At 40.0% G+C, this 18,277-nt stretch overlaps 1 protein-coding gene across 5 annotated transcripts in view; it reads left to right on the forward strand.

Moving 5' to 3' along the window:
* SIPA1L1 (signal induced proliferation associated 1 like 1) overlaps window positions 1-18,277 on the forward strand; it is a 206,210-nt gene that overhangs the window by 64,784 nt on the left and 123,149 nt on the right. For 3 of the 5 annotated variants that reach the window (XM_084519498.1, XM_084519502.1, XM_084519500.1), the window contains exon 3: window positions 17,129-17,205. The gene's annotated coding sequence lies outside the window, so the exon portion shown is untranslated. Of the gene's footprint in view, window positions 1-6,325; window positions 6,393-17,128; window positions 17,206-18,277 lie in introns of all 5 variants that reach the window. The other 2 variants (XM_084519499.1, XM_084519501.1) reach the window with 1 other exon arrangement.

Below are 18,277 nucleotides of genomic sequence, written 5' to 3' on the forward strand. Positions count from 1 at the left end.
ACAGACCTATTAAATATTTTCATAGCTTTATGATGACACAAGAGCGCTGTGTGTAGAGTTCTTTGTTTTAGAAATTATAATGCATAGATGTTGCTTTCCTAAAGAAAAAGGGGAGGATATTTTCCACTGATGCCTGTTCCTTCTTTCCTTTGAAAAACTGGATTAGCTAACAGGCCTTTTGGGATCTCCTCTTAACGTTTCTTGTGAGATGAATCAACTTGGAGGCTGCTGAGGCTATGGAGGAAAATATTTTTTAAAAAGTCTTTGAGAAATATCTGAACTTCTTTGCAGCTGTTTTTCAGAAGTTCTGAATACTGTTTGATTCTGCTGAGAACAAATGCTACTTACTTAGTGTTTCTAGAAATTAATTTTTTTGTATGAGATGAAGCATTCTCTTCTCCCCCCTCTTCCCCCCCCCCTTTTTTTTTTTTTTTTTGAAAAGGCTTTGGATGTAATTGCAATACATCCTTATGTTATTAATTACGTAAGGCTTCTAGAGCTTTGAACTGTTATTCTGCAGGTGAATTGCTGCTCTGAGAATAGCTGTCGTGGGATGCAGCAGAAAGGTGGGGGAAGCGAAGCAGCCCTTGGATGAGATGCAGGATGCTGGAGTCAGGGAGATGAGTCTGCAAGGATTCCTCATTGCTTGTAATGCTGGATATTGACATCTGGAAAGTAGAAAACAATCTTTCAAATGCTCTGCAAGTAACACGTTTTAGTTCTTTCAAGGGTGATGTAAGAAAATAGCCTTTTTCAGTAGAACCAAGTTCTTTCTTCCCTCCCCCCTTATGTACGCCTACACCAATGTTTTTTCAGCTCTGCAAGTGTGTTTTTTCTCACTCTCTCTGGTGTGTAGGCGGCCTTCCCAATCACAATTGAGCTTCGCAGGCAATCTTTTTTTTTTTTTTTTTTTTTTTTTTTTTTTTTTTTTTTTTTTTAGAAAAAAATCGTCTTTACACAGCAGGTCTATAATTTAACACCAAAGAAAATGGAGAGCTCTAGTTTAGAATTATGATGCATCTCAGTAATGGCTGAATGGGTGAAGAATTTCACCTTAAAGAAAATAAGGAAAATTTTTCCTCACCAGAAGACCACCTGCAGAAATGTATTCACCTGCTGCCCAAATGACTTGCCAAAATGTCAGTAGTGCAGTTGCAGGCTGATAGAATTTAAACCTTTTACTCGCTTCATTAGACTGAGTTGGAAATGAGCTTTTCTATCCCCAAATTAAAATGTGATTCTACTTGAGAGACAGGCTCAGTTTGTTGGTAATGTCAAAGTTGAAATGTAATTCTTCCTGGAATGTTATTATTAAAATGTGTTTAGTTTATAAGTATGATTTTAGGCTATAATTACTTCAGCGAGCTCTGATAGTGCTGTCTGGCTCATTTTAAAGAGGTTTGGTTAATACTAATTTTCTTGCCTCCAAGTATTCCAACTTCACTTGACCTGTCTGGAAATACTGTTGGAAGAGTAGAAATGGATGATTTAAATTTATTTGCTTTAGCAATCTATGAAATTTCAGAGATCATTGTAATAAAGTAACTAGCACTTGTGCCGTGGTGTTCTGTGCAGCTGAAGCTGGCCTTGCAGCTGAAAGCAGCCATCCTTGACTGCTTATTCTGTCCTGTGCTGTCTGTCTTACATCAGCACAAGTGCTTGTGTAGCCCGGCAGTGAACTGGACTGGGGAAGGCCAGGCTGGAGACATGATCTAGGCCTTCTCAGCTCTCCTTTCTTAGATCTGGATTTGAATCCTTCTCTTTGACAAGATTCCCCATGCGTCTTCTCTAGCACATGAGCTTGGTGGGGGTGGAGGAGGACAAAAATTGAGCAGCAGTTTGTGCTCCAGCTTGTGCCTCTGTGCAGTTCCCGGGGTTGCAGCGTAGCTCTCCACAGTTAGATCTGCTTGCCCAGTTTAATTTTAGAGGGCTCCCATCGTATGTGGATGCAAGGCTTTTGTAGCAATAGTCAGAGATCAGATGGTAAGGCTGAAACGATACAGATTTTATTGCAGGACCCTTTATATAGGAAGGACCAGCTTTGAAACTTATCTTCCTACTCTTGGAGGCTTCTTAGAAGGCTCCAGTTGATGACAGATAATTTCACTCCTGCTGTCCTTGTGCTTGACACGTGTGATTTAGGTTTATGCTGAATAGTGAGGAAAAATTGGGCCACAGCACTCAGAAGTATCCTGTTTTTTTTTTTTTTTTTTTTTTTTTTTTTTTTTTTTTTTAGGTGTAACCAAATGTTTGTTTGATCCCCCAAATGTCTGGCAGAATGTGTTCCAGGAGAAAACCACTCGATTCAGAGAGAGGGTGATAAAAGAAGGTTGTTATTGTTACAGTGAGAAACTTCTCATCTAGGCGCTCTGAGATGAGTGCATCTGAGCTGCAGAAACTTAATAGGTTTATGGTTTCATAAATCTTTCTAAGAAGCCAGAAGGAACAACAAGCAGAATTTCCACAATATCCCTTTATTATTTTGAAAAAGACTTCACCCTTTGATTTCCCATTCAAACTTTGTTCCCACCTATGGTCTTTCTGCTTCCAGGATTTGCTGTGCTATGATTCATCTCAACCTCTTAGCGACAGCCACCGGCAGCTTTTGCTAAAGCTTCTCTTGCCAGCCTCCTCAGGAATTTGGGTAGGTGAGAGTCCCTGCTCTGCTCTGTACTGTCTGGTGGTCATCCTTTGTAGTAATGCTAGTTGCCCTGAACTCAGTGTTGGCTTTGGGACTACCACTAATGTGCAGTGTTTCAAGCAGTACAGAAGGGGCGTTCTCCAGCAGAACAGTTTAGGCTGGCGTCCCCCGAATGCCAGCCCATACCTGAGTCTGTGGCTGAACGCATCCTCTCCATGTGAGAGCTTTTTTAGGAAGCAGATGCGAGGGAGCTAGATGGCTATTCCCCCCCCCCCCCCCCCCCGGCTTCCTGCTAGGTATTTGTAGAAGCATTCCTAAAAGCAGGTTGGACTCTGTTCAGACTCTTACAGAACGCATGGTTTTGTCACATTTTCAAAAGCACAGTAGTTCTTGTAGGTGGTTTCTTTTAATCTACTTGTGAAACTAAACTTGTTTTGTAAGGAAGAAAGGGATGATTACTCTGAATGTGCCTGACTGATTCTTGGTAAAGACTGGCTTTTAGTATGTGGTTCATTCTTTCACTGACCCTATAATGTACTTTTAGGGAGGTTACGAAAAGATAAAGAGGTTGTTGCAAGCACAAGATGCTGCAGTTCTGTCCATACAGCCCTGCCCTCTGCCTTGTATCAGTGCAAGCCCTTTGCAGGTGTGTAATGACTCCAGCTCAAGAAGGCATAGCAAGAAGACTGGAGAATTGCAGTGCGTGGTTTTGGTTTTTGCCGGGGGGATGGGGAGTGGTGGTGTTGCTTTTACAAAGAGGCAGGGGTGGATTCGCTTTCAGAGGGATCAGCATCCTGATCTAACACAACATGTTGCACAAGGTGTAGCACTGCCTGAAGGGAAGAAGACCAGAATACTTGCTAGGGACCACAGGGAGAACATCTGGACGTGGATCAGCTAAAGCTGATTTGCAGCCAGACACTAACACTCTTCGTCAGAAGTGCAGGTACAGCCCCTTCCACTGAAGTCCTTGTGATGATCTGTTTATTGACAAATGTTGAAAATTACAGACGTAGGATATGTAAAGGGAGCCTAGATTTAGAAACGACAAGCACTGTAATAAACGTTGCTACTAAAGCAAAAATCCTCCCTTGAAACATGGTTTCATCAGCCTGTGGAATGTTTAAAGAAACAAATAGGTTTCTTATTTGAGAGAATTAGGTGCATGCAACTTTTGTTCACTAGTTGAAACTGTTTCCCAGGGTTATTTTAAAAATTAAGCAAATGGCTCTAATTATACAGATTTGCATTTACAACTGGATATATTTTAACTAGTAACTGTTCTTAAGGCTTGTGAGCTCATAAGCTCATATTTCTGTAGACCCAGCCTCATTGAAATCAGGAGGTTTTACGGTTGCGAGCTAAGCTTGTTTGTAAAGCATAACCACATTAACAGGTGACTCTTCTAAAAATAGCGATGTGCTCAATAAAGCCAATCTTCGCTTGTTTCAGATACCTTTACATATCTATTTAGATTCTGTATTTAGGGGCAAAGCTCTCAGCAGCATAAATTTCAAGTTCTGTTAGATTCTCCATGTCCTTATATTAGTAGCGACAGAATAAAAGTTGAGACATCCTGCATGCAGAGTAGGCAGACTGCTGCCTTCTCCTTGACCTGCACTTAAAATTACAAAAGGACTGGCAGAGGGAAGAGGAAGGGATGGTCAATGTGACTAAGTGGCTAATACTGACCTGAAGTTATATTTGGTAGGCTGTTTTTAAAGCTCCTGGCTTTATCTCTGCTATTCCTGTTGACAGGTCAAAGCCCTGTGGCATTTATCACTGCGGCAGTAAGATGTGGGTGCATGGGGTGGGCTTGAGGTGGGAAAGGATTTGCCTCAGTGATTATTGCTCTTCCACAGGAGCCGATTTAAGACTATGTAGTGCTGTGCGTTCTGTCATGGGAGACAGCAGCTGGATGGGAAGCATTTCTCTGAGAATGGCCAACGGGAGACAGACAGAGCTGTGTAGCATTTTCATGATTTGCAGGTTTTCTTTTTTTTTCTTTTTTTTTTTTTTCCCCCGGAAACTTCCTGAAGGTTTAGTTGGTGTTTGTACAAATTGTGTTTGTCTTCAAGTCCAAACAAAGATAGGAATAAGCCCTACAATTACTGTTTAGAAGTAACCTCATTATGAATAAAGGAAGGATGTTGCTTAGGGAGTGAGTGTGTGTTTTTCTGCGTGCATGCAGGTATCTGAAAAAGGGAGTAGAGACATTAGATGCTCTCATTGAGGCTTAAGTGTTCCCAAGTTAGAGATTGCCTTCCATTCTGGTTTTCTAATGCAATACTGCAGTGAAAAGTACAATAACTGTCTGTAAATGGAAAAGAAATGGGAAGTGCTTAGTATATTTTTACCTTCTTTTATGTCTAAAAACAGTGCAGTGAATTAATAGAAGTTGGTAGTGCTGTAGCTGTGAGATGAAATAATGTACTCCAGAACTGGAGAACAATTGCAGTTGTACCCTTCAGTTGAACAAAACTGGTTAATGTTCCTAATAGCTAAATATGCCCTTTGTAATAGGAAACGGATGTTCTTGAGAAAAGTCTCACCTTTATTTCACTATGTATGAGACTGAAAGAATTGCATATTCTTTCATTTAAGGCACAAGAGGGAATGAAAAGAGCCTTGGATCGCTTAATTTTTTGACTATCTGTAAGGTGGAAAGGTCGTTGTGCTTTGATCACTGTTCTGCTATCACCGAGTGGCTGGGGCTGGCAGGGCCCTCTGGAGCCTGCCTGATCCAAGCTCAGGCAGAGCCACCCTGAGCAGGGTGCCCAGGCCCACACCCAGGTGGCTTTTGAAGATCTCCAAGGAGGAGACAGACTCCTGGAGCTCCTCTCTGGGCAGCCTGTGCCAGTGCTCAGCCACCCTCGCAGTAAAGAAGCGCTTCGTGATGTTCAGGTGGAGCCTCCTGTGCTCCAGTCTGTGCCCATTGCCTCTTGTCCTGTCGTTGGGCACCACTGACAAGAGCCTGCCTCTGTCCTCTTGGCACCCTCCCTTCAGCTATTTATAGACATTGGTGCCTAAATGATTGAAGATTTAGTGGTGTGGACAGTAATAATTAATTTTTGTTGCTGTTATGGGCACCTGTTGACTAGGCAGGCTAGGAATGATGATACACACGCTATGTCTGCAAACTTCCCAATTTCAAAATGGTTAGACACACCCAAGTTAACTTTAATCTAGCTAGCCTGGATTAAAAAAGATTGCGAGGATTTAACAGCGCGGATTTTAGTACAGCCTGATGGAGACTGTCAAGGAGTCTGGGTGCTTAATCACTGCAATCCTGTGCCCTGGAAAATGAGTGGGTTTTGTAAAACGCTTCTGTTACTGAATTCTGTAGTTTGCATAGATGTGGAGAGCTGCTGGTGGATGAGATGCGTGTATCATACTGCATGTGAATTTTTCCAGTTTTTCTCTTTAAAATGTGGAATGCAGTATAACTTCAAATTATTAACTCTGTACTTAGTACTGTGTATGATTATAGCTGTACAGTGATTAATAAACACGGTGTTTTCTGTAATAGATGCTTCGTGGGAATGGCTGGGGAAGCATGAGCAACCCTGGTGTTTTGAGTTTCTGCATGGCTTAGCTTGCATATTGCTAAATTATAATATGCTGTGCTGCTTAAGCTTCAATAGCAACAGATTTCTGCAGTTAAAATATTTTTCACTTTTGCAGGTTAGTAATAAGTCTGCTATTAAATCTGAGACTGAACAGAAGTGGAATCTGTGAAGCAGGGAAAAAAGTAAGCTTGTGGACTGAATTTTATTTTACATTTTTAAAACCAGAAGGGACCAAGGAAATAGCATAATTGGAATTGGGAACTGTGAACTTCATTCCTGTGTTGCCCTTGACTAGTCGCATTATTTCTCTGCTTCATTTTTTTCTGTAAAAGGAAAATGCTTTTTTCCTTTGAAGTGTTTTGAGAACATATGCAACTGCTACTACTTCAGCTGCATTGACCATTAGATTTCCTAAATTCATGCTTCAGAACAGACACCCCAAGTTGAAATACAGGGTTTATTTGGAAAGCATCCAGTTTCAATGAAAACATTTCTGGGATTTTGGAAATGAGCAATCCTTAAAGGATTCTATCTCTCTGAGAACAGAAGAAGCATCGTTTCTAGCCTGAATTTGTTTAGGTGTAGTTTCCATTCATTGGTGTTTTTTTTTTTTTATATAATATATATCTTTGCTAGATGAAAGATCAAATTCCTTCTGTCAAATTCCTTCTGTCTCTTACTATATTCTTTCTGTAGGCATTTTATTTTTTTCTCCAGTTTTTCAGCATCACTTTTGAACTGTAAAAGCAAGAACTAATTGCAGTTTCTTTGTGTCAAACAAGTAACGTAACTGCTTTGCTCTCTTACTTGGTATTCTTGCTTGTTTAAACATTAGTGGATTGCATAAGATTAGCCACAGTTATGTGTTTGGAGTTTGCTGTTGCATACACAGATTCAAGGAAGCTAACTCGTAAATGGGAGTAATGCACAAAGCTGTCACCTGTGCAGATCAGAGTTCACACTTTCCACTTAAGATCAGAGAAGGTGAGCTCGCTTTTCAGTCTAATTGCGCTCACTGCTTATGCATAATGCAGGACCGCAACTTAACTCTGCGCCGTTTGATGAAAGATAAAGATCAGAGTCAATGAGACAATGTGATGTTAGCTTTACAGATCCCAGCAGCATGAGGCATTACTCATGTCTTTTTATGTATATAACACAGCATACGTGTACATACACATTGTTATGTGAATGCTGTATAGCTTGTGTTAGCAGCAATGCAATTAATAAATAGCATTTCCTGTTACTCTTAATTTGTATGGGCTTTTTAGCACCGTAGTATTTTATTCATGCTCCTATATGTTGTTAGTTGACAGTCACTAATTCGTTCCATTATTTCCATATTTGAAGGCTTAGTACTAGGATACAGTTCTTTGTTACCTCAAAGTCATGCTGTTTATTGTATTGACCTTCATTAGAGCTAATATTTTTCCCTGTTTTTTTTTTTCAGCATGTGTAAATAACCATTTTTTTTAACAAAGGAAGTTTATAATTTGCAGAAGTTGCAAACAATTTCCTAGCTAATTGGGATAGCTGAAAACTCAGCTTTGGTTTTGTGTGTGGTATTTTTACAGAAGCAAGCTGAATGTCTTAGCACGTGGTTGAGCTGCAAGCTCTCCCATGCCTCTGCATCCCCAGTAGGAATGGAGGGAGAAGGGAGCAAGATTTCTCATTATATCTCATTGAACTTTTGCATCCAGGTATATTAGAAAATATAGCTTCTGGTCGGGTATTTGTGGTACAAGAAATGCTGGAGAAGATGACAGTTTTTGCTTTTTTTTTTTTTTTTCAACCAGTCTTGTCTGTGGGCATGGGTCTTAAAGACCTTGTGTTCTTAGTATGACAGTGATACGTTGGAGGGGTAAAAGCCACTGCTGTTCTCACTTCCTCACACTTCTGTGCAGTCAGAGATGTGTAATTACAGTAATTGTGAAGACCACAGCCCAGAGGTGCAGTAAAAGTGAGTGTGTATAGTAGGACAGATAGGATTTTTTAGGGTATGGGGAAAGTACTGAATAATAATTGTTTCAATTCAAGTTTAATTTTGATTTTTCTTTTTGCTCTTCTTCTTGTTCTTTTCTTTTTCCCCTTTATTTTGTCTAAGGCATGTTATTTCAGCATAGCTTCCCCCTTTTTATATGTTTTTTACTATCTCTTAGCACCTTTGGTAGGGGTCTTTACAGAGGGGAAGAGAAGTTGATGTTGAGAACCAGCACGCCATTCCTTTTTCTCAGAAGGAATAACTCCTGCTGTAGCCTCTCTACTTGAAAACAATTGGTGTTGGGAGGAGGTTGTTTGGAAAGAGGATGAGCTGCAAAATAACTGGGGGCTGAGTGCCTTTCCAGCTGGGATTAATTTAGTATCACAAGTTTATAGCATTCTTTAAACATTTACGTGCTGGCCTGTGAGGGAGTGAAGGGGGACAGACATGCATTCCTTGCAAATCTTTGCTCTTTGCCTCTGTCCTTGACTATAAAAGGGAAGCAGGGATAGATTTGATAAGGTTTCAGAGAAAAGAACAGGTAAAGCCAGTGGCTATTTAATATCTTTGCTGTGAAATTAAATTGTGGGCCAAGCACTCCCTCTTGAATTGTTCTGCCAAGAAGTCATCGTGCCTTCATTACTAAAGGCTAATCCAGGTTTTTCAGCTTTGTTTTTATTAAGATGAATTCGCTGTAGAGAGGAACGTTGAGACTTGCAACCACCTCAAAAGAGCTGGTTAGATATTTGGACGAGTAGGATGCGTTTTCTCATACGTTAAAGTCTTAGCTATTGTCTTTCATCCAGAAATCATGTTCTAGTTAGCTTAACTGTATTTGGTTAAATTAAACGTCCCTCTAGCCTAGTGGTGCTGCCTCTGACAGAGACAAGCAGCAGATGTGGAAACATGTAGGAAAAGTCTGTAGCTGTAGGCTAACTTGGGGACCTCTGGCTCGGGACTTGCTGAATTGGGATGTCCAGAACCTTTTGCTCTTTGTTGTCCTCCTCTTTTTTTTTTTTTCTTTTCCTTGAGAAGAGCAGTGTTGCATTTGGTACTCAATGTAGGAATTGCATGAAGTGGCATGACAAAGAACTTCTCAGAATAATTCACGACGCTGTGTACAGGTGTCTTTGTCATTGGTTGTAGTGGTGGGTTTTTGGTAGTTTGTGTTTTTGCTATGGTGAGAGTTGGAGCATCAATAAAAGAATACAGATATCTCCATACTATTCAGTGTCACGATTTCTGCAAGGAATTTAGAAATGCCAGGTAGTATTGGTAATGGGTCTGCTTTCCATACTTGATTATCTGTTACCAGTACGGCACCTAATGGTAGGTGCTTCAGAGCTGTGAACCATTGCAGCATGTAACATTTTTCCAGGATTTGGGCCCCTGTATTCATGGTTAGGGCTTAAACTTCTCTGGTTTTACTGCAGGTGAATAATTGCATGTGCGAAGTCATTTTTACTACATTACAAAATTTTACATTTACTATGTTACAAAAATGCTACAGCATTTTTATTACATATTTTTAGTGTTACCCACTGTGTTGACAAAATAATTCCCTTGTGCATTTTTTTAGGATAGCTGTGCAGTTGCATACCTCTAGGCCATAGAAGTCCTCAGACAGTGACCAAAAGTGGTCTGTAAGGTCTCTTATTGAATCTTTAGAGCTGAATAAATTGTGACTGACCTAAAGTTTTATGTAATTGGGATCTATAAGCTGTTTTCTCATTTTGCCTATTTAATGAAAACAGAGATTTAGCTTTTCCCCTTAGATGAGTGAATTCTGAAGGAAAACATTGTAAGAAACGTTATGGAGACCCTCAGAGCTTGACCACGCATGTGGGAAATTGAGAGGCTGTTAGTAAATACTTTGAAATTCTGCTACTGGAGGCATCAGTGAAACATCACCATTAAACAGAATTGTAAGGTCCAGCAAAAACTGCTTAGTCTTTTATAACCAAAGAACTGATGTCAATGGTTTGGTTGTTTCCTGTCAGACTTGGATTCCATTATATGGCAAAAATTTGTGAAGTCATCTTCCTTTTCTTTTAGTAAGCTGTAGAGAACTGATGCCTTTCTTTTTCCTTTTTGAGGTAGAACCAACTTTTGAGGCAGGGTTTTGGTTTTGGTGATCCAGCTATGAGTATTGTAGAGACTGGTGCTTGTACTGTTGTCTCAACTGTAAATACAATTTGCCAATAAAACAACTTTATTTTAGGACCTATGCAGTGATGATACTCCATTCTGAATTGACTGATGGGATGTTGAAATAGTACCTCTTGCTTGGCATTCACATTGCCAGTACATCATGCTAATCTTGGCAAGTATGGATTTAAAACATCTTTCCTTCTTGCCTCCCCTCCCCTCCCAGTTAGTCCATTCTGGCATAAAACATAATTTTCATCTTTTTCTTATTTAATCTGTATTGGGTTACTTTCATACGGTTTGGGTTTGTGGCTTATGGTATAAGATTTTTAGTTCATCAGACCTGTAATTTCAGATTTAGTGTTTGAAAACTTATAGTAAGTATGTATATAGTATAGTAAGTACTTCTGACAAGGAATTGCAGAACTATAGTTGAAGTTTTTTTTGGTAATGAACATTATCAAAAACTTTGTGGTAGAGGAGAGTACGTGGTACATGAAGTTCCTTCTTATTTTTATAGTACCAAACTGCAAAGTCTATTAAAGCATAGAGGGCTCAGAGATGTTATCTTGTATAGTGTTATACTTTGTTCCTTTGTATTAGAGAGGAAGGAGGTGTTTGGAGAAATCTTGTTCCTGGATTGAGCAGCTGATAAGCGCACCCCCTAACACTCGTTTCCAACCCCCTCACCCCCCTTTTAAACTTCTCTGTGGTAAGAAATAGGGGAATCTGCCTTTATGAAATGATGATGAAATTATTGCAGACAATGTGCTCTTAGGTAAGTTTAAGTTTGTTTAGTTAAAAGTATTTATTGTAGATTTAGAGCCTGGAACTTTTATTCCTGTGGTTCATTTTTGTTCCGAAACAACTTTTTTTTTTTTTAGTAGTGAAGAATTTCTTTTGACAAAGCAGCCTTTCTGAAAGGGGAGAAAAGAGCATCTACTGTAACGGGAGAAAACAATTGGAGGCAACCTGTTTTATGAGGTGCTGTTTAGAAAGCAGTGTGGCAGGTGTAATGCTTGGTGGTGGTAATGTCTTTTAAGTGTTCAGGAAATACATGTATGTTAAGGAAAACAGCAAACTTGTATTGCATTTTTCCGTGTGGGTCTTCGTCAAGAAAGTATTCATCTTACCATGTTACTAGCTTTTATGTGTATCTAATTCAACTATTACAGCTAATTAAGGATTTGAGAAAATAATCCTGTAAAATGTTTCTGCTGTAAAAAAAAAAAAAATAAAAAAATCAAAAATGTATCTGAATTTGGTGTATATTCAGGAGGTATATACATGTACATGGTGTATGTTCAGTGTGTGTTACTTGAGGAGTTGGAAGATGCTTTGCAGCATAGGGCACAAATCAGAATGAACTTGAGTTTAGCCAGCTTTTGTTAGTCATTATATACTCGTCTTTATTACCCTAGTTTTGTTTTTACTCCATGTTCACCAAATAACGTGTCTCTGCTTGTAATCTAGTATTGCTCTAGGATAGCTGTGCAGCCATTATTTTTATTATTGGCAAATGTGCATCTGGATGATCTTGTTCTGGTCATATAGGATATTGTAAATGTTATTGGAAATAACATTCCACAGGAGTTCTGGGGACAAGAGTCAGTTTTTATGTTCATTTGAGGGAAAAAATACAAAGAAAATGCCAATTGTGATGAAGATGCAGAATTTACAGATTTGTCAAGTAATGGAAATATTTAGAGCGTATATAGAAAGATTTATTCCTCAACCATCTTGCCATGTTGTGTGGATCTGTGCTCCTGATATCTGATGCATTTTAAACAAAGGCAACGGTTTTACTTGTCCTCTTTTGCTGTAACACGATATGTTGGGAATTCACATGAATCAAAGATGACCCTGAGTGTGAGATAGCACTGTAAATTCTCTGCTAGTCAGAGAAAATATTTTTGTGTTATCAACTAGATTTAGTAACTATTTCATTGAGTCCTTTAGTCTTGAGAATTCTTACAGTGTGTGTTTTAGTGCATGAATTATATTGCTAACTGTATATAATGTAATGATAGAACAGGAGGTACCTCAGCATAGTTTCCCTTTATCATAACAATAGGATCAATATAAAACATAACACATTTCAGACCAGTATGTTGTGGTTTTTATGTAAACCAGATGGTGTGCTTTCTTGTATTTTGATGGATACTGACTTACAAATCCATTTAAAAACTAGCATTTGTCTGTCAGAACGAGGCTGGATGTATAAGCATCTTTATTCTGATAAAAGAAAAAAAAACACATACACAAAAAATATGAAAAAATAATGTAACTATCTGTCCTCCCTACCCCCAAAACCAAAAGCAAACCCTGATCCCAGGGAGTTTTACTGATGATACTGAGACACCTCTGGCTAACCTATTCAAGACTGAAATCCCTCACAGTGATGTAGGATTTCTTTTCTGGACTTCAGTAGATGTTTAGACAGCTGTTAATTCTCTAGTGCCATTTTTTCATTTTATTTTGGCGCTCAGTGGATAAGAGGGTGGATTCTTATAGATTTACTCGATATTTAAACAAAATCTTTGACTAAAAATGGAAATGCTGGACCAGGAGCAATGAGCTTAAAATTATATTGCAGACTGCCACAGATTAATAACACTACTGTCTCTTTTGATCATCAGTCTCTCCATATAAACTGCTTTCTAGCCTTTTAAAGGCATTGAGTCCTCAATGAATTTTTCACACAACACTGTGCAATTTGGAAGCTGATGGTTGCAAAGTCCTGTTGGTGAGTGAGATTGGTGTTGCAGTACTTAAGAGCTCACCACTGTTTGTGCAGGCTTTTAAGTTTCCAAAATGTAGAGCTCAATCTCCTTTAGGATGATGATAACATTATCGCTATTCCCTGGTTTACATAGCACTTTGCTCTCCTCAGGTGTAATGGTTTTGCCCTGTTCAGGTCAATATTGGTAACTTGTTTTCTTTTACTGTGCTGTTTTAAGTTTGTCTCCAACTTATTTGCCAGATTCCTGACATTTTGCTTCTGATAATGCAGATGTAAGGAAAAAGAGATGTTAAAAACAAATCCTCTTAAAACTTCACACCTATTCTACATTCAAAATAGGTAACTGGGGCGTTCTGAATGCTGTTTCTGAAAATGGATGCTAGTGTGTAACTGAAAACACTGCGTTCTGTCCTCAGCGTCAGAGAAAAGAGTGCTTTTCCATCCATATGTCAGTGGTTACTTTCTCTCCCCTGGCAGCACTGCAAGTACTTTTCCTGGAAGTGGGCTACTTTTGCATTCCTTCAGGTGCGTGCCTGTTGGACCCAGAAGTCGTGTTCTAGTTCACAGATAATTTAGTGTAGTCCTGGAGATGTAATCAAACTCTTTTTCTGTCCTTCAGCAAATATTTTCACATGATATATAAAAAGTCTTGGATTTTCAAACTGCTTTGCGTGTTATTCCAGCTTTTAGATCTCTGAACTAGTGAAAATGCATGCATATTCTTAAAAGGAAAGGGGGGAACAGTGTCTGATTCTGTGTTTTTGGCCTTTGCAAGTGTGTGTTTGCCACTGTTTCCATCTATCAGATCACAGAAGCTAACTTGTTTATGTGAATAACTTACAATTATCCACATGCCTTGCTGGTGGAAATTTAATGAATGAATTGGAGGTAAAACGTAAACAAAAGTTGCTGAAAGTCTGAATTCTTTGAAGGACTGAACGATGGCGTCAGACTTTGGTATGTGCTGTTAACACTTCAGCTCTGATACGTGCTCTGGGTGTCTCTGTACTGGTGTAAATACGCCGGATTTGGCAAAGTATGAGTTGTAATATTTATTATTGCTGTTTCATAGGGAAGTTGAAAGATAAAATGGGAGCTAAAATACTTGTGTGTGCAGGGCTAAAATGTGTCCATGCACATCTGTACGTAAAGTCTAATCCTGTAATATTAAAGGTATAAACATGGCATATGACAAGTTTAATCTTCTGGTAGGCTTTGGTGGCCTGGGTGAGATCCAGACTCAGTGTGAGCTGCCTGAGCCGGCACGCTATAGAAAAGCTACCAATAGAGCTGACTTACCCTTAATGAATTTGAGACCGGCATTGTTTAATTTTCAAAATTAAAAAGGCAATGCTCCTCATTTTTTCTTGAATGTGGATGTGATTTGTAGCCCACCAACAATTTTGGAATATCTCTGCAGGTGCTGTAATTTCACCCAGGAAGACTTGGAGGGAATTCTTGATAATGTATTCCGTGTTGGTATTGCTAACCACCTACGTGCATGTGTGCTGTTTTTGTGCTGTTCCTATCTGGGCAAGACTAGGACTGACTTAAAGGTCTTCTTGCCTGAGTCAGAACAATATAAAAACGCAGAGAAGGAGGTTCTTGGCTTGCGAAGATGTAAAATGCCAGACAAATGGGTGGCCTGTGTGAATATTTTTGTTGTATTACATCTGTCATTTCAGCAGACTCGCTGGTACTTCAGCAGCATGCAGAATAAGATGGATACCTTACAAATGCCTGATGCAATACCCACCTTGGGACCGTCTGCTTGACGGGTCTCCATGTGGTTACTGGAACCCAGGAAAGCACCACAGGTCAAAAATGCAATTCAAGTACCATGGCACAGCAACACGTGCTGAAAGCTGAAACCATTGCGACTGGAAACTGTCCACAAACCTCTAATGCCTCTTCTCCTAAATGTTTGCTGTTTGACGAGTTTCCTGTGAAGTACTGAACTAGCATCCAACGCCCATTACTGGTCCTCCAATTACACGACTCAGGGTGAAAACCCCCACTCCATGAAGATACCATTTCTTTCTTACTTTATTTGGTTCTGTGAAGTAGATCTAAATCTGCCTAAACAATAAGATCAAGGCATTGAAGAGCAACGCGAGACAAAATAAACAGATGCAGATTCAGTCTGGTTTAGTAGATTTTTTTCCGTGTACGTTTTCTGCTAACGTCTACTTCAAGAATGGGCTTCTGTTTAATCTGTCAGGTCTGGGAAAGCATTTTAAGTGCAAAACAAGTAGAAAATAATTTCAAATAGCTGAAGGTCTGAACATGTAGTTGCATAGCAGAGTTTAATATTAGCTTGCCTTTTGTGACCTGAAGGAGAATTCAGGGCTATTTGCTAAAAGTAAAAATTGCAAGGCCTAAACCAATTGAATTATGTTACTGACAGGAGGAATATGATACACTGCTGAGCAAAGATTGGTTTTCTTTTCCATCTCTGCTCTTCTCCCAGTTGTTAGTGAATTAATCTCAATTGTGAGCAGCTGTTGAAATAATAAATGCTGCTGCTGCTTAAATGGTAGTTACAGGTATTCTGATTTCTTGAGAGCCCCAAACAGATTTGAAAAGCAAAACCAAAAAGCTCAGCTGGTAAAGCCATCACAGGATAAGGCAGGAAGCCTGCATGACAGAAGTCGTAAATGGAGAAATTCATTCAGCTGAATGCAGCATCCTGGAGGTGGGTGTATGCAGGGTTTTGCTGAGCATGTTTAAGCTGGTGCTGCCTTTGAGAGGGGTGGCCGGGTGCCCCCATTTGCTGATTCGAGTTGTTTGAGAGGTCTTGCAACCAGGAGGGAGAGAGAATGGGCACTTTTACTCCAGTTTTGTATACTACTTAAAATGATCATTTTCTGAGCATCTCTGAGATGAATGAGGGTAACCTATCTCTGGGTAGCTGACTGCAGCTGTGCCCTGGCCCCCCTTGCTGAGGGGGAGTCGGAGCTGCTCATCAGTCAGCCCTTCATCTGCCAAGGTTCATGGCCTTGCATTGTAAGGCAAGTCCATGGTGGTGGTGATTTGCCTTAAACACACAGTTCTGGGAATGTTAGAGTTATCTTGATTCAGCAGCCAGAGCTCTAGGACTTGGAGTGGAGGAAAAAATGCTATTTTGTTAGGCTTAATACACAGCTGCTTAGGTAAGTAGCTCCAGCAGTAATGTAAAGGGGACTCTTGTGGTGTGAGAAAACCTGTCCCAATTTAAGCTGGTTTTGTCAAATACATTTAGCTTGGGCAGATGTCACACATGTGGTTTAGGTATACTGCCCTGGCTGCTAAGTTTGCTGAATAATGCTAATTTTGCTTCACTGCCTCGCGGTTTGCAAGCTTGGCCAGACTTGGCAGGGGTTCGGGGGGGCAGCTGAGCCTGCCCTGGTGTGGGGCTGCGGTGTCTGGGTGGGTTTTCTCCTCTGATTGCTGTTCTGGGAAATAGCGGGCTCCTTTAGTGGCATGTCTCAGAAATGAGCGTGCAGAGACAATCTGTTCTGTACTTGTGGTGCTTTCTCTGTTGGCATCAGTATGGAGTGGAGGGAGGAAATGATTGTGATTCAAATGCTGAAGGGCTGAAGAACAGAAAGAAGGGAAAAGATGCTAGGCTGGGAGATGGAGGACCAGGCACTGGGAGGGAAGAAAGAGAAGGATGTAAGAGCAGGAAACTGTTGGCAAAAAAAAAAAGGGGGAAAGGAGGGGGGGAAAAAAGAGGGAGTGAGAGAGTGGAGTGAACAAAAAATGTGAGGGAAGGATTCATGAGCGCCAGGCAGGAGCAAGCAGCAGAAGGAGGTTCTGGGGACAAGGGCGGGGGTGGGATGCAGATCACTGACTCTTTAAAGTCTTGGAAGTTTGTACTGTACTGCTGTTTGATATCACTGCAGATGCAAAAATCTGAAATCTTGTGGCAGGTGCTCTCAGTAGAAGACTCCTTTTTGGAGAATTTCATTCTCCAACTATTTGGCTACTTAGCTCTTAAATTAGTTAACTCTGATCAAGAATATTTTATCTATATATTTTGTTTATTTTTTTCTCTATTTTACCAGCTGGTACATCTTTGAAGAGAGATTTCCTGTGCCCTTCCTCAGATGTCTGTGATATTTCCAAGAGGGACTGTCTTTCTGTAAGTGGAACGGAACTCTTCTGTGATTATCAAATTCACAATCTGAATTGGTTGAACACATTAACAGGAAAGTGTGTATGCAGAGAAGTCTAAACAGTTTTTAAAATGAATTTTTTAGTACACAAAATCATTTGCTTGATATTCCCATTGTCTTAACCACAAATTAAATAAGATTTTTCTTGCTTCGTAATTGAGAATAATGATAGATATTCAGGGGAAGCTTCTTTTTTGGCTTTGGGCATTTGAAATGAATAGTAAACTTCTATTCTCTAGCTTAGACAGTGATAATAAAAGCAGTACACATCTCTGTCAACATTTGTGAAAAATAAGTCTCTGGGGATTTCTGAATGTTTTATTTAATGATGAGAACAGTAAATCTGTCCTGTGTGGTGTCTGAGTGAGCTGTCTTATATCAAAACATTATTAATTGATTTTTATACTTTACAGCTGTGTTTTGGGAATACGTATTGGAATGAAAGCCAAAAGCTCCCCTCTGGATTGCAAGTCATATTGTAGAAGAGTTGAGTGGTTTTTTTTTTTTTTTTTTTTTTTTTTTAGCAATGTTGATCAGGAGGAAGAGGGAGGCTGCTGAGCTGCCTACTTAGCTTGGTTTGCCAGCAGTCTTAGAACTAGTTTAGTCATGGGAGCACAGCTCATCAGACCTGTGCATGTATGTAGGTGTTTGAAGATGAAGATGGGTACCCTGTGAGATCTTCATTTATACTTACATCCATTGTTACCATCAGATTGTGAAATTAAGGTTTTAGTGGGATTGCTGAAGAACTGTGTATTCGTTTCTTCAGATGTGAGCACCATGGAGATCAGCCTTCAAAGCTGCTGTTCTCTAGAAATAGTGCTTTTTTTGTTAGTAGGTGGTTCTCTACTGGTTTGGAAACTGAATGTGTTTGCCACATGAGGAGGTGAACATAGCCTGGGGAAGGGAGGAGTGGAGCAGGGGAAGGGAGGATCCGGCCTCCCTTCCCTGGCAGGGGCAGGCTATCAAGCTTGGCTCAAGCTGCAGCTTCAGGCTCCATGAGGAGTCTCAGCATGATCCCTGTGGGCCTCCTGGATG

The sequence above is a fragment of the Aythya ferina genome (genome assembly GCF_964211825.1).
Source record: "Aythya ferina genome assembly, chromosome: 5".
Lineage (NCBI taxonomy): Eukaryota > Metazoa > Chordata > Aves > Anseriformes > Anatidae > Aythya > Aythya ferina.